The following is a 13113-nucleotide window of genomic DNA, read 5'->3' as shown; positions in this document are numbered from 1 at the left end:
GGCAAGGACCTCTCTATGGGGCCAATTGAGTGTGCCCATGACTTAGCGTCTGACTTCTCTCATAACACGTGCTCCCAAAGAGACCAAAGCAGAAGCCACAGTGTCTTTTGTGACCAAGCCTCAGAAGTCACATACCATCACTTCTGTCATTCTAGACAACCCTTCAGTGTGGGAGGATCAACCCAAAGGCATGAATACCAATAGGGATCATTGGGAGCCACCTGGAAGGCCGGCTACTATAGAGAGTCTGACGATGATTACGATGAAGATGATGATGATAACTTAGATGAGAGAGAGGGAATCGTCAAATTTCACCCTTGTATGATAGCCATTGTCCAAATCATTATGAAAGAGTTGAATGAAGTTTCTCCCAGTAGGTGGCAGTACTTGTCCACATCCTGATCTTCATTGGTTAAATAAACATGTATTGAACACCTACTTTGTGCTAGATATTATTCCAGGTGCTGGGGACTCAAAGATTGAATTCACAGTTGACTGAATCAACTCTTGTAGTAGAGTGTAATGAGTTTTTTGTTTATGACAGAGATAATAACAATTCTGGGGACTGGGGTACACAGAGAAGGGTAGTTGTGCCAGTAGGATTCTTTTTTTTTTTTAATTTCTTTTTATCATGTTATGTTAGTCACCATACAGTACATCATTAGTTTTTGACGTAGTGTTCCATGATTCATTGTTTGCATATAACATCCAGTGCTCCATGCAATACGTGCCCTCTTTAATACCCATCTTTAGTGGCAAACAATATGAGATTGAGGAAGGGTGGCAGGACCAGGGTGGCTCAGTGTGGCCAGAGGGAAGGACACAGTGGGTACATCTCAGATAAAGAAGATCCTTGAGCTAAGCCAAGGATTTGAGACACATTCTAGAATGTGTGGGAAGCCAACGGAGAGTTTTAAGCAAGGGATTCTTTATCGGGTTTCTTAGTTCTGAGCAATAGAGACTGACTCTGGCTGACTAAGAAAAGGAACATGTTAAAAAGGATACTGGATAGCTCAGGAAATTCTGGGAAGGACTAAAGAAGTGGTTCCAGGCTAGTTCCGGGAATGAAACTCAGAACCACGCTGAAGAACTGGCCTGATGGGGAAACTAGCCTGACTGACTGGGATTGCCCCACCCTGCCCTGGAGGAGACTGCTGTCTCCCTGACAGGAACCACTGCGGAATGGCGGCCACCTTCAAATGCCACACGTTTTTGCGGCCTCTCACACCAACAAAATGCCAAGCTTCCAAAAGAGCCAGTTTCCTCACCTTGCTCACTTCTAAATCAAAGGCTCATAGGGATACATCTGATTAAGGGAGACTGGAGTCCAATGCCTGAGTCCCGGCTGCAAAGGAGACTGAGAATGGGGGATCTGAACTCCTTCCTTGGGAAGGCAAATATCCCCAAATGTAAAAAAAAAAAAAAAGGCCATTCAAAAGATGGTAGGAAGCCATGAGTCTGACAGGCATACACCACAAAGGACATAGGTCAGATCTGAAATGTGACTCTATCACCTTTCGAGTGTAGGGGATATATTAGATCAGGGTTCCTCAACCTTGGCGCTGTTGACACTTGGGCTTCATGAATCTTAGTTGTGGAGGACTATCCTATGCCTTGTAGGATGTTTAGCAGCATCCCTAGTCTATCCACAAAATGCTACTAGAAACCTCTCTCCCAATTATAAAAACCAAGGATGTCCTCAAACTTGGACACATATTCCCTAGAGGGTGAAATTGCCTTGAAAACCATTGGATTGGGGACCAGCTTAGTTTGGAGGCTCTTTTGGTAACAGAAGAAAGGAATTAGTGGAATGACGGTAAGAATGGAGATGATGGGTGGGCAGGGATGATGTTACAGAGGTAGAAATAATAGAAATTGGAAAATGGCTGTATTTGGAGGTCTTATAAGTTAGAATATAGCTTCAGCTGCCCTAAGAGATATGAAATAATAGTGACCTAAACAAGACTTGTTTATTTCTCTCTGAGATACCATTCTTGGAGAAAGCAGTGCAAGGCTAGTATGATGGCCATCTTTAGAGACCATCTACCCCAGTCTACCTCTCAGTACGTTGTAAACCTGGATAAATTTCCATCTATAAAAATGAAAATAGTAAATAAGAATGTATCAGACAGCTGTGTTGTAAAGATTGAGATAATACCTTTTCTGTTTTTTTGTTGTAAACCATTAAATTTGTGATGATTTGTTAAAACAATAGAAAACCAATCTAACTGGGATCCTTGTCTCAATCCTTTGCCCATTAGGTATAACCATCGGCATGGCAGAAGTAATCCAACCACAGGGGGTTAGAAGGGTCCTGGAAGAGAACCAGAACATTCTCAAGGCACCACCAAGATTTAAGGTACTCTGCAGGATAATTCTCCAAAACTTCAAAGATCCATGACAATGTTACATAGCCTCTCTCTCAACTACTTCCCGCCTTCATAATTTTTCTAAATTTCTTGCAGGATGTCACTTTAATGTCTGCAAGCAACAGTTACTGCAACTTTCAAAGAGTTCAGAAATTTGCATTTCTTTTTTTTTAATGGACCATTTTATAGAATACTAAAAGGGACAATATCACTTTTCTATGGGAATACATATACTCCCTGTAGACTTTTTTTAAATAAACATTTTATTTTAGAATGGTTTTAGACTTATAGAATGATTTAGGGGCACCTGGGTGGCTCAGTCGGTTAAGCAGCTGCCTTCAGCTCAGGTCATGATCCCCGGGTCCTGGGATTAAGCCCTGCATCGGGCTCTCTGCTCAGCAGGGAGCCTGCTTCTCCCTCTGCCTGCCACTCTGCCTATTTGTGCTCTCTCTCTCTGTCAAATAAATAAATAAAATCTTTTTTAAAAAAAATTTATAGAATGATTTAAAGACTTATATACCACATACCCAGTTATCCCTATCAGTAACATCACAGATGAGTGTAGAACATTTATCACAATTAATGAATTAATGTTGATATATTTGTATCAACCAAAGTCCATACTTAATTCAGATTCCCTCAGTTTTTTCTTAACGTCCTTTTTCTGTTCCAAGATCCCATCCAGGACACCACATTACATTTATTCATCATGTCTCCTTAGGCTCTTCTGGGCTATGACAGTTTCTTAAACTTCCCTTTTTTTAATGACCTTGACAGTTTTAATGATTACTGGTCAAGTATTTTGTAGAACATCCCTCAGCTGGGATTTGTCTGATGTTTTCTCGTGATTAGACTGAGGTAACATGCTCCTAGGAAGAAGACCACTGAAGTCAAGGTGCCATTCTCATTCCATCAACAGTGTATACTGGCAATATGACTTCTCACTGTTGCTGTTAATCCTGACCGCTTGGTTTCTCCACTGTAAAGGTACTCCTTTGTTCTCCTTTTCATATTGTAGCCTTTGGAAGAAAGTCACTATGTGCAGCCCACACCTAGAGTGGGAGTTATGCTATACCTTATTAGGGGTGGAGAATCTACATAAATCATTTGAATTTCTTCTGGACAGGAGATTTCTTTTTTAAAGATTTTATTTATTTATTTGACAGAGATAGAGAGACAAGTAGGCAGAGTGGCAGGCAGAGGGAGAGGGAGAAGCAGGCTCCCCACTGAGCAGGGAGCCCGATGTGGGACTCGATCCCAGGACCCTGGGATCATGACCTGAGCCAAAGGCAGATGCTTAACTGACTGAGCCACCCAGGTATCCCCTGTACAGGAGATTTATCTATTCTCTATTTATTCAATCCTTTATATCAGTGTGGACTTATATTTATTTTATACTTTGGCTTATAATCCAATACTGCTTCATTTAATTTTTTGCTCAAATTGTTCCAGCTTTGGCCGCTGGGAAATCTTTCATTTGGCTACTGTATCCACTTGACATCATTGTGGATTTTTGTTCATCTGTCCTTTTTTCTCCTGTTTTTGAACACTTTCTTATTTTCTGGCACTGTAAGATGCTCTAGCATCATTTTGTATGTATCCTACCCCAACCCTAGAATCAACCATTTTTCCAAGGTGCACTAGTTCTTTTTACTGGAGAGTGGTATTAGAAACCAAGATCTGGGTGCTAGGTGTGCTCATTGCATTTGAGGTGTTATTGCTTCTAAGCCTTCTCAGCTAACACAACAGGGAGATACGTGTATGTACACACTATTTCCATACCTAACCATCTGTATCTATATTAAGCTGAGTGTGAGTTCATTCTGATGTTTCCAACTCTAATCCTTTACCACACAGTCATTCTGGTCTCCTCCCTTGCTTATCTGTAACTTCCCAATCCAACTGTGACAAATCTAGCTCCCCCCACCATCCACCATCCATTTACTTAATCATTCATTTCCAGAATCTATGTATAGTGGTTTCAGGATTCTTAACCCACACCCTTGTCAAAAACAACATTGTCAACCAGAGTACAGTGCTTCAACAACAGTTCCTGCTGCCCTTTGTCTTACAGCTTCCATTCATTCCCAAAAGACACAGGTCAGCACCTTGTTCCCCAATCCCCTTCAGCAAGGTTGTTTCATACATTTGTAATACATTTAGATTCTTTTCTCACATTCTGCATTCTTTCTTGGACCCCTCAATCTCCTATGTGATTTTTTAAAAATTTACATACATTAAGATTTACTCTTTGATCTGTAAAGTTCTATCAGTTTTGACAAATGCATAATGTCTTATTTCACTAACCTAAAAAATCCCCTGCACTTCAACCTTCTCCACCACAGCCCCCCAGCCTCTGGCAATTACTGATCTCTTTACCATCTCTTTAGTTTTGCCTTTTCCAGAATGTCATATGATTGGAATCATTGTATGGCATTTTCTGGCTTCTCGACTAACTTCTTTTACTTAGCAATATGCAGTTGGGATTAATCCATTGTCTTTTTGTGGCTTCCTAGCTCATTTCTTTTTAATGTTGAATAACATCCCATTGTATGGATGTACTACAGTTTATCCATTCACCTATTGAAGGACATCTTGGATGCTTCCAGTTTGGGACAATTATGAATAAAACTGCTGTAAACATTTGTGATTGTGCAGGTTTTTACGTGGACCCAAGTTTTCAAATCAGTTGGATAAACACCCAGAAACACCATTGCTGGGTCGTATGGCAAGACTAGGTTTAATTTTGTAAGAAACTGCCAAACTGTTTTCCAATATGGCTATACCATTTTGCATTCTCTTTAGCAATGAATGAGAGTTCCTGTTTCTCTACATCCTCACCATTGATTTGTATTGTCAGGTTGTTTTTAATTTTAGTCATTCTAATAGATGTATCTCATTGCTTTTATTTGCAATTCTTAATAACAATGTTGAGCATCTTTATGTTTATTTGCCATCTATAGATCTTCTTCAGTGAGATCTCTTCAAATCTCTTGCCCACTTTTTAAATGTTTTTTTTCTTATTGTTGAGTTTCCTGTAGTTTTCTGAATATAAATCAGATTTCTGTGCATGATTAAAAACCCTTCACAGTCCATCTGGAAACCACTTTCTTCAATCTGCCCAATGACCCCTATAGACTACTCATATTGCACTACTCCAGAATGCCTCTCCCCCTGCTTTACATCCTCTCCCACCAAGTAAGTTTGGATGTTCCTGTGCTTTTGTACATGCTGACCCTTCTGCCTGGAATACTTTCCTTTTCCTTCTTCCAAGGAAAGTATGTTGCTCCTTCCTTTTGTTCCAAGAGCACTTGGAACATGCTTTTCAGTGTTATCCATCACATCATGGTGCAATTATTTGCCCATCAGGCTTTCTCCAGTCTTAGGTTATGAGTTTTTCAAGGGGAAAAGGCAGGTCTTAATCCATCTTCACAACGTTCAGTCCCCACCTCCCTTGTTAGGACTGGTTAAGCAAAATTTAAAATGGTTTAAAGATATCCATGCTTATCTCTGAGTTCTTGATATATCTGTTTGGAAAGTAAGATTTTCATTCTATCTCCACCAAAGAAAGCCAGGTTGGCCTTAGTTTGAGTGTCTACTTAAATCCAATCCATTTTCCTGAGTCTTGAGCTTTAATTTACACAGTGTTTCTAATTTAGCCCTAGAGAAGGGCTTGAGAATTTGCATTTCTAATGATTTCCAGGTGATGCTACTGTGAAACCACACTTTGGGAACCACTGGTCGATACCATGTGGTCTTGCTGTGGTTGTTCTGGGTTTTCTTAACACTTATAAAGCACGTTGAGGTATCTGCTATGCTTCGTGAGAAATTGAAATGGACCTTAAAAAGTGTTGTGAAATGAAATTAGAACCATGCAAGTTAGGAAAAGTATCTTCAGAAGTTGTTGAAATGATTAAAACCCTATTGAAGGACCAAATGAAGATGTCTGGAATCTATTGAAAGAAAGAAATAAAAATATTCTTGGAAAGCAAACTAGAAGGAGGCATACAGAAGACAGGGATAAGGGGTGGAAGGAGCATCAAGGATTTTCACATCTCGATATGTAAACCTCAGGGTTGTTTGAAACTGTCACCAAGAGAATGTATTCAAATATGTATTGGATAATTAAGAAAAATATTATTAGGGGGTGCCTGGGTGGCTCAGTCATTAAGCATCTGCCTTCAGCTCAGGTCATGGTCCCAGGGTCCTGGGATCGAGCCCCGCATTGGGCTCCCTGCTCGGCGGGAAGCCTGCTTCTCCCTCTCCCACTCCCCCTGCTTGTGTTCCCTCTCTCGCTGTATCTCTCTCTGTCAAATAAATAAGTAAAATCTTTAATAAAAAAAAGGAAAAATATTATTAAGAATATTAGAATCTGACCCTCCAGAGGCATGCCATTTTCTACAGCAAGGGCTAGATAGAATACTTGAATATACTTTATTTCCTTGGTTCTCAATCAAGGCCTGTCCAAGGACATTAGCCATAGTCTGGAGACATTTTTGTCACAACTGGGGTAGGCGAAAGTGGTACTACTAACATCAGGGTAGAGGCAAGGGGTGCTGCTAAATGTCCTACAATGCATAGGATAGTCCCCACATCAAAGAATTACATGGTCCAAAATGTCAATAGCGTTGAGGTAGAGAAATTCTTGTCTGTCTGAACTGGGCTCACACCGGTGGTTCTCAGACATTTCAGAGTTGTATCACATTATCTGTTTGCTTGGTTCCACAATATCTCTCATGTCTCATAAAAGACATGTATGTTCATTTCAAATTTAAAATGAATTTAGTTTTTTATTATGTTCAGTTAACCACTGTGTAGTACATAATTAGCCCTCAATACAGTGTTCAGCGATTCATTAGTTAAGTATAAAACCCAGTGCTCATCACAGCACGTGCCCTCCTCAATACGCATCACCCTGTTACTCCCTCCCCCCACCATCCTCCCCTCTGAAACCCCCAGACTGTTTCTCGGGGTCCATAGTCTCTCATGGTTCATCTTCCTCTCTGATTTCTCCCCCTTTGGATTTCCCTCCCTTCCCCTACATTCCTCCGTGCTATTGCTCATGTTATTCAGCCATCAGAAATGATGAATACCCACCATTTGCATCGACATGGATGGAACTGGAGGGGATTATGTTAAACGAAGTAAGTCAAACAGACAAAGACAATTATATGGTTTCACGCAAATTTAACATGAACTTAAATTCAGTTTGAACTACAAGTAATAAATTGTACTCCCTTTTAGACAACTGATAATAAGTGAGGTAAGTGAGTAAGTGGGTTTGTTTTGTTTATTTTTCAAAACTGGAAGGGAGTCCATGCTGTAAACTGTTCCAGAGTGTGATTAGCGGGAGAGCCACGGTCTGGTCTGTCGTCACAGGCATCAGGAGAGGGTGGCCTGGGACAGAGCTGGGAAGAGAGGGGGAGATGCTTGCTGCCAGGTGACAGGGTGATTCTGCCAGATGTCTCCTCAGCCCGTCCAGAGTGAACTGTAGGGTCACTGATCTCTCTCAAGAGCCACACAAGTTCCAGACAGCTTCCTCTGGGCTGGAATAAGCTAGCAACTTCAAACAGACACATCTATCTGTGTCACTGTCACGGATTCAATTAGCAGCTTGGAAAACCAGAGGTACTGCTTAGCAACAGCATCCTTCTCTCTCCTCACCTTCCACATCCCCTGGGTTGTGGGTTGCCCTTTAGCGACCTTCCTGAAGAGGCAGTTTGGCATAGTGGTTAAGGGCACAGACTCCAGGAAGCGGGACACCTGGGTCCTGAGTCCTGGCTCTACAACCTTAGCCGTGATACCTAAGCTTCGGCATATACTTAACCCCTTGGTTTTCTCACCTATAAAATGGAGATAATATTAGTACCTCCCACAGTCTTGGTGGGGATTTAATAAGGTAATATATGGCTGGTGCCCAGAGCATAACAACAACAACAAAAAATGTTAGCTCTTATTTTTCCGTACCTCTTATTCCCTCTTCACGGTGTCCTTTTAACCAGATTTCACCAACACAAAATGTTGGTTCATTACCCACCCCCCCGCCGCAATATATAGATAATCCCTGTCTTCTCTCACTTTACTCTCCTGCAAAGAATAACATAATTTGTCTTCCAAGCTCAAAAAAGTCTGGTATTCAGCAGCTTTTTCCTATATGGGAATAGCCCAGACATTCCAGAAACCAAGAAGTATGATGCTCAGTTCCTTAACACTATATCTTGAAATTTTTCTTTAACGAACAATTATTCTACCTAGTTAATTATGATGTTTCTTTGGAGTTTTAATTAAAGGTGTCCCTTGATCTGCAGAGACTAACATGCTGTCAGCCATTAGTAAGTGAAATAATTAATCTTGCCTTCTAGATTGCCATCGTGGGTAGGCTGGATAAGCAGGAGTTCCCAGCAAATTTTCAGTTAAATCTGAAAAACTAAAATAAACAGTGAAACTGGACATAGTGCTACTGGCTTTTGTTGTGATGATGAATTCAGCAAATTTGCCTTAAAGACACTCCTTGAGCAGAAAGGAGGCTAAGGAGCTGAAATCTCAGGCCCTTTCTAATGAAATAAAACAGACTAGCTGCCCTCTCTTCTTCCATCTTTTTTTCCTAAACTCGAATTATTTGAGCCTCTTTTTCTGAGCTGCACCATTATTTACTTTACTTTTCCCCATAAATCAGCCCACTTTTTAAACTGTATGTACATTGGTTTAGGGGCGCCTGGGTGGCTCAGTTTGTTAAGTATCTGACTCTTGATTTTGGCTCAGGTCGTGATCTCAGGGTCATGAGATTGAGCCCCGCATCAGATTCCATGCTCAACACAGAGCCTGCTTAAGATTCTCTTTCCCCCTCTCCTTCTGCCTCTCTCTCTCTTCTTTCTCTCCCTCTCTAAAAAGCCATATGTATGGGGCGCCTGGGTGGCTCAGTTGGTTAAGCGACTGCCTTCGGCTCAGGTCCTGATCCTGGAGTCCCGGGATCGAGTCCCGCATCGGGCTCCCTGCTCGGCGGGAAGTCTGCTTCTCCCTCTGACCCTCCCCCCTCTCATGTGCTCTCTCTCTCATTCTCTCTCAAATAAATAAATAAAATCTTTAAAAAAAAAAATAAATAAATAAAAAGCCATATGTACATTTGTTTAAAAAGGAAAGCTATGTAAAGGGAAAACTTATTCATTTCCAAATAGAGGGTAAATGTAAAAAATAAATACCATGGAAATTAAACTTTGTATGTTTAAAATAGAGAAACATAATGATGCATCTTATTAATAATGTATGAAAAACTATGTGCTAGTTCATTCAGTTCAATTCTCTCAGTGACTCTGAAAAGGATGGTGGAGACCCAGGAGTGGAGCGCATTGCCCAGGGTCCTAGGTGGGGTGGGCAGGGCAGTTCCCTGTGAGGCGAGAGCCCAGCACTGCAGGACAGGGTCCCCGGTTCACTTTCTCCAGGCCACCCTTCCTGAGAACTCCCCTCAAATCCTGTGCCAGATGCCCCAGGATAGACAACAATGATTCAGGTTTCCACCAAGACTTTCAGGTTTTCCAGGGCAGAAGGAAAAATTAATATTTGTGTCTGGCAAAATACAGCTGTGTTACAATGATCAGCTTCCCTGTAAGTCTAGCAGATCCAGATTTTTCAGATCATGCTGGTTAGTGGATGGGAGAGGCAAATAGGAGGCGGAGCAGGACAGGGATCTTACTGACAGGGAGGAGGTCTGGGGCAATGTGGGAGAGTGGGGGAGCAGGAGAGGAAGGTGGGGCCAAGCAGCCGCCCTCCAGCAGGAGAGATGGGGGTGGGCAGAAACTGGTACTGCCACCTAGGGAAGATTCTGAGGAAGGGACAGAAATATTTGGGGTACTTTATGAATTTTTTCCATGTGATTTGTGATGTCATTCCTGTTCTTCCATGTCTGGTTGTGTATGCTTTTTTCCTCATACACTAAAAACAATGACAATACAATTTCAAGTGTTTCTCCATCAAGCACCTGAGATCATCCCACGGCCCTCAGTAGCACAGGTACCGTGGGAAACTACCCCCCACACACCTGCCCGCCTCTGGGCTTTCATTGCACCTCCAGCATGATGACTTAGAAATTCACATTTCCAGGGCGCCTGGGTGGCTCAGTCGGTTAAGTGACTGCCTTCGGCTCAGGTCATGATCCTGGAGTCCCGGGATCGAGTCCTGCATCGGGGTCCCTGCTCGGCGGGGAGTCTGCTTCTCCCTCTGCCCCTCCCCCCTCTCATGTGCTCTCTCTCATTCTCTCTCTCTGAAATAAATAAATAAAATCTTTAAAAAAAAAAAAAAGAAATTCACATTTCCAGCCAAACTTTCCCCAGAGCTCCAACTACCCACCGGAGACCACCGTTCAGACACCTAATGCCTGTATTTCTGTCCTTCGTACAGTACAGAGGTTTGTATCCCCATTCCCTTCAGAGCTCAGATCTCGGCTCCAGTACACCTCCTCAGAGAAGCCTTCCTGGGCCACCCCACAAAGCGAGCATGCCTCCCCCAGCGACAGCACCCCGCCAATTACAAGACCACCACACCAACACAGTCCCTCATTTCCTTCATAGCGTACATCACAATCTATACATTTTTATTTGTTATGCTGTTTGCTTGTTTGTTTTATAGCTTCATCTAATAAACTCCACATGGACAGGGATTCTGTCTTCTTTACTGAAGAGGTCCTTGCCCAATATTTGTGGATTGAATGAGTGGAATCTGTGATGACTGACAATAAATGATTCGGTGAGGAGAGTATCTTCAGGCTTGTATCACCATTGATAAGGACATATACTGATGAATAAAATTTTACAGCATTTTTCAGTTTTAAGAGCAAATTCTTCCAGGTTATTGCTATGGTCTGAATGTTTGCGTCCCTCCAAAATTCATATGTTGAAATCCTAATCCCCAAAAGTGATGGTATCTGTGGGTGGGGCCTTTATGAGGTGCTCAAGTCATGAAGGTGGAGCCCTCATGAATGGGACTAATGCTGTATAAAAAGGCTCCAGAGAGATCCCTGGCTCCTTCCACCATGTGAGGACACAGTCAGAGGCGCTGGCTCTGAACCAGGAAGATGTGATCATGCTGGCTCCTTAATCTTGGACTTCCCAGCCTCCAGAACTGTGAGCAATAAATGTCTGTTGTTTAGATGCCATAACAGCCCCAACAGACTGACGGTTAACACTTTTTTTTCCACCAGAACCTATCAAGGTAGATACTATTTTTTATCCCCATTGTGTCCCTAAGGAAACACAAGTTAAATAGGTAAATATAACTGGAGGCGTCCTGGGTGAGAGACCTGAAGAGCTGTCAGGAGTGCGGACAATGCCAAGTGAGCATGCCTGTTGTTCTTCTTAGGGTTACCAATCTCCTGGGTTTTGCCAGGACTGTTCTGGTTTTAGTACTGAAAATCCTGCATCCTGAGAAAACTAAGACAGTGGGTTGCCCTATCTTACCCAGAAAATTGTAAATAAGACCTTAGATACTTCATGCAATCAGATCCCTGGCTGTGTAAAATGCAAAGACTAAAACATGAGGGACGGGAGGGTGGATAGGGTTTAGAACCTACCGGTGTGAAGTCACATAGGAGTTGATGCACCCACCCAACTGAACCTCAAAGAAATACTGGGAGCAGAAGGCACTAACCCACCCGAAGAGGAGCAAACACTTAGAGATACCATCTGTGCTCTGCTCCTACCCTGAAAGGTAAAAGTGGTAACTAGGTCAGCCCGGTTATCAAGCCTCATGCTTTCGGACTGAAGCCGATCCACCAAAAGTCGAAAAGGTATTCTGGGCAGTAGTTAGGCCATCCGCTTACAGGCACCCTGGCCAGGAAAAACTGGCTTATTGACCCAGAAGGGAAAATTCTTCCTCTTTCAATACAATGCAACTTGACACCTCTTTCAGTACCTTGGAAGTCTTGAGTTAATCATTCTGGTAACGTAGTCATAATAGTGTGTGTGTGTGTGTGTGTGTGTGTGTGTGTGTGTTTTACAGGGAGTAAGCATTGCATGGGTGGCATTGTCTGCTCATCTAGGTAGAGGCTGGAGTGTTCGTTCATGCTATTGGGCAATTGAAGTGTAGTGACTAAGTAGCACATTTTGAAAGAGGCATCTTAAAAAAATCCACCACTAGATGATTCAGACTTAATTATCTTGTCTTTTCAGCAGCTGAGTTCAAGGCTCAAGCGGAGAACACATAGCTTCAGAGGCAGAAGGAATCGAAGGTGCTCCCCAGCTTTGGACGCTTCCTCTGCTTGAGGTAAGAATCGTGAACAAACTTCTGGTCTCTGCCAGCGCAAAATCTCCCAGTGGGGACTGCCCCCTCGCTGGTGCTGTCCCGGCTCAGTCAGCCGTCAGGTAGCCTGAGTCTTTATAGTCTGCCTAGGTTTTTCTGTTTTGTTTTTTTGTCTTTTATGTCACTCATGCCCACCCAGAAGACAATGAGCAGGCCTAAGAAAGAAAAGAGAGTTGGTGTGGACGAGTGATTGACATTTGCATCATTTTGGCAATGTTAAGACAGCCACTCAATCTTCTGGACTTATTTTTTTTTTGTTTTTAAGATTTTATTTGTTTGACAGAGACACAGCGAGAGAGGGAACACAAGCAGGGGGAGTGGGAGAGGGAGAAGCAGGCTTCCCGCTGAGCAGGGAGCCCGATGTGGGGCTCGATCCCAGGACCCTGGGATCATGACCTGAGCCAAAGGCAGACACTTAAGGACTGAGCCACCCAGGCGCCCCTGGACTTATTTT

General features: G+C 42.6%; 1 protein-coding gene across 1 annotated transcript in view; it reads left to right on the top strand.

The window, feature by feature from the left end:
• BPIFC (BPI fold containing family C) overlaps positions 1 to 13113 on the top strand; it is a 54744-nt gene that overhangs the window by 797 nt on the left and 40834 nt on the right. Inside the window, exons 2-3 of the mRNA XM_081822366.1 lie at positions 2262 to 2359; positions 12530 to 12623. The gene's annotated coding sequence lies outside the window, so the exon portion shown is untranslated. The remainder of the gene's footprint in view (positions 1 to 2261; positions 2360 to 12529; positions 12624 to 13113) is intronic.

Source organism: Leptonychotes weddellii, chromosome 5 (genome assembly GCF_054177405.1).
Source record: "Leptonychotes weddellii isolate Sample4059 chromosome 5, ASM5417740v2, whole genome shotgun sequence".
NCBI classification, from domain to species: domain Eukaryota; kingdom Metazoa; phylum Chordata; class Mammalia; order Carnivora; family Phocidae; genus Leptonychotes; species Leptonychotes weddellii.
Note: the sequence above shows the minus strand (reverse complement) of the source record. Positions and strands in the feature narration are given on the sequence as shown.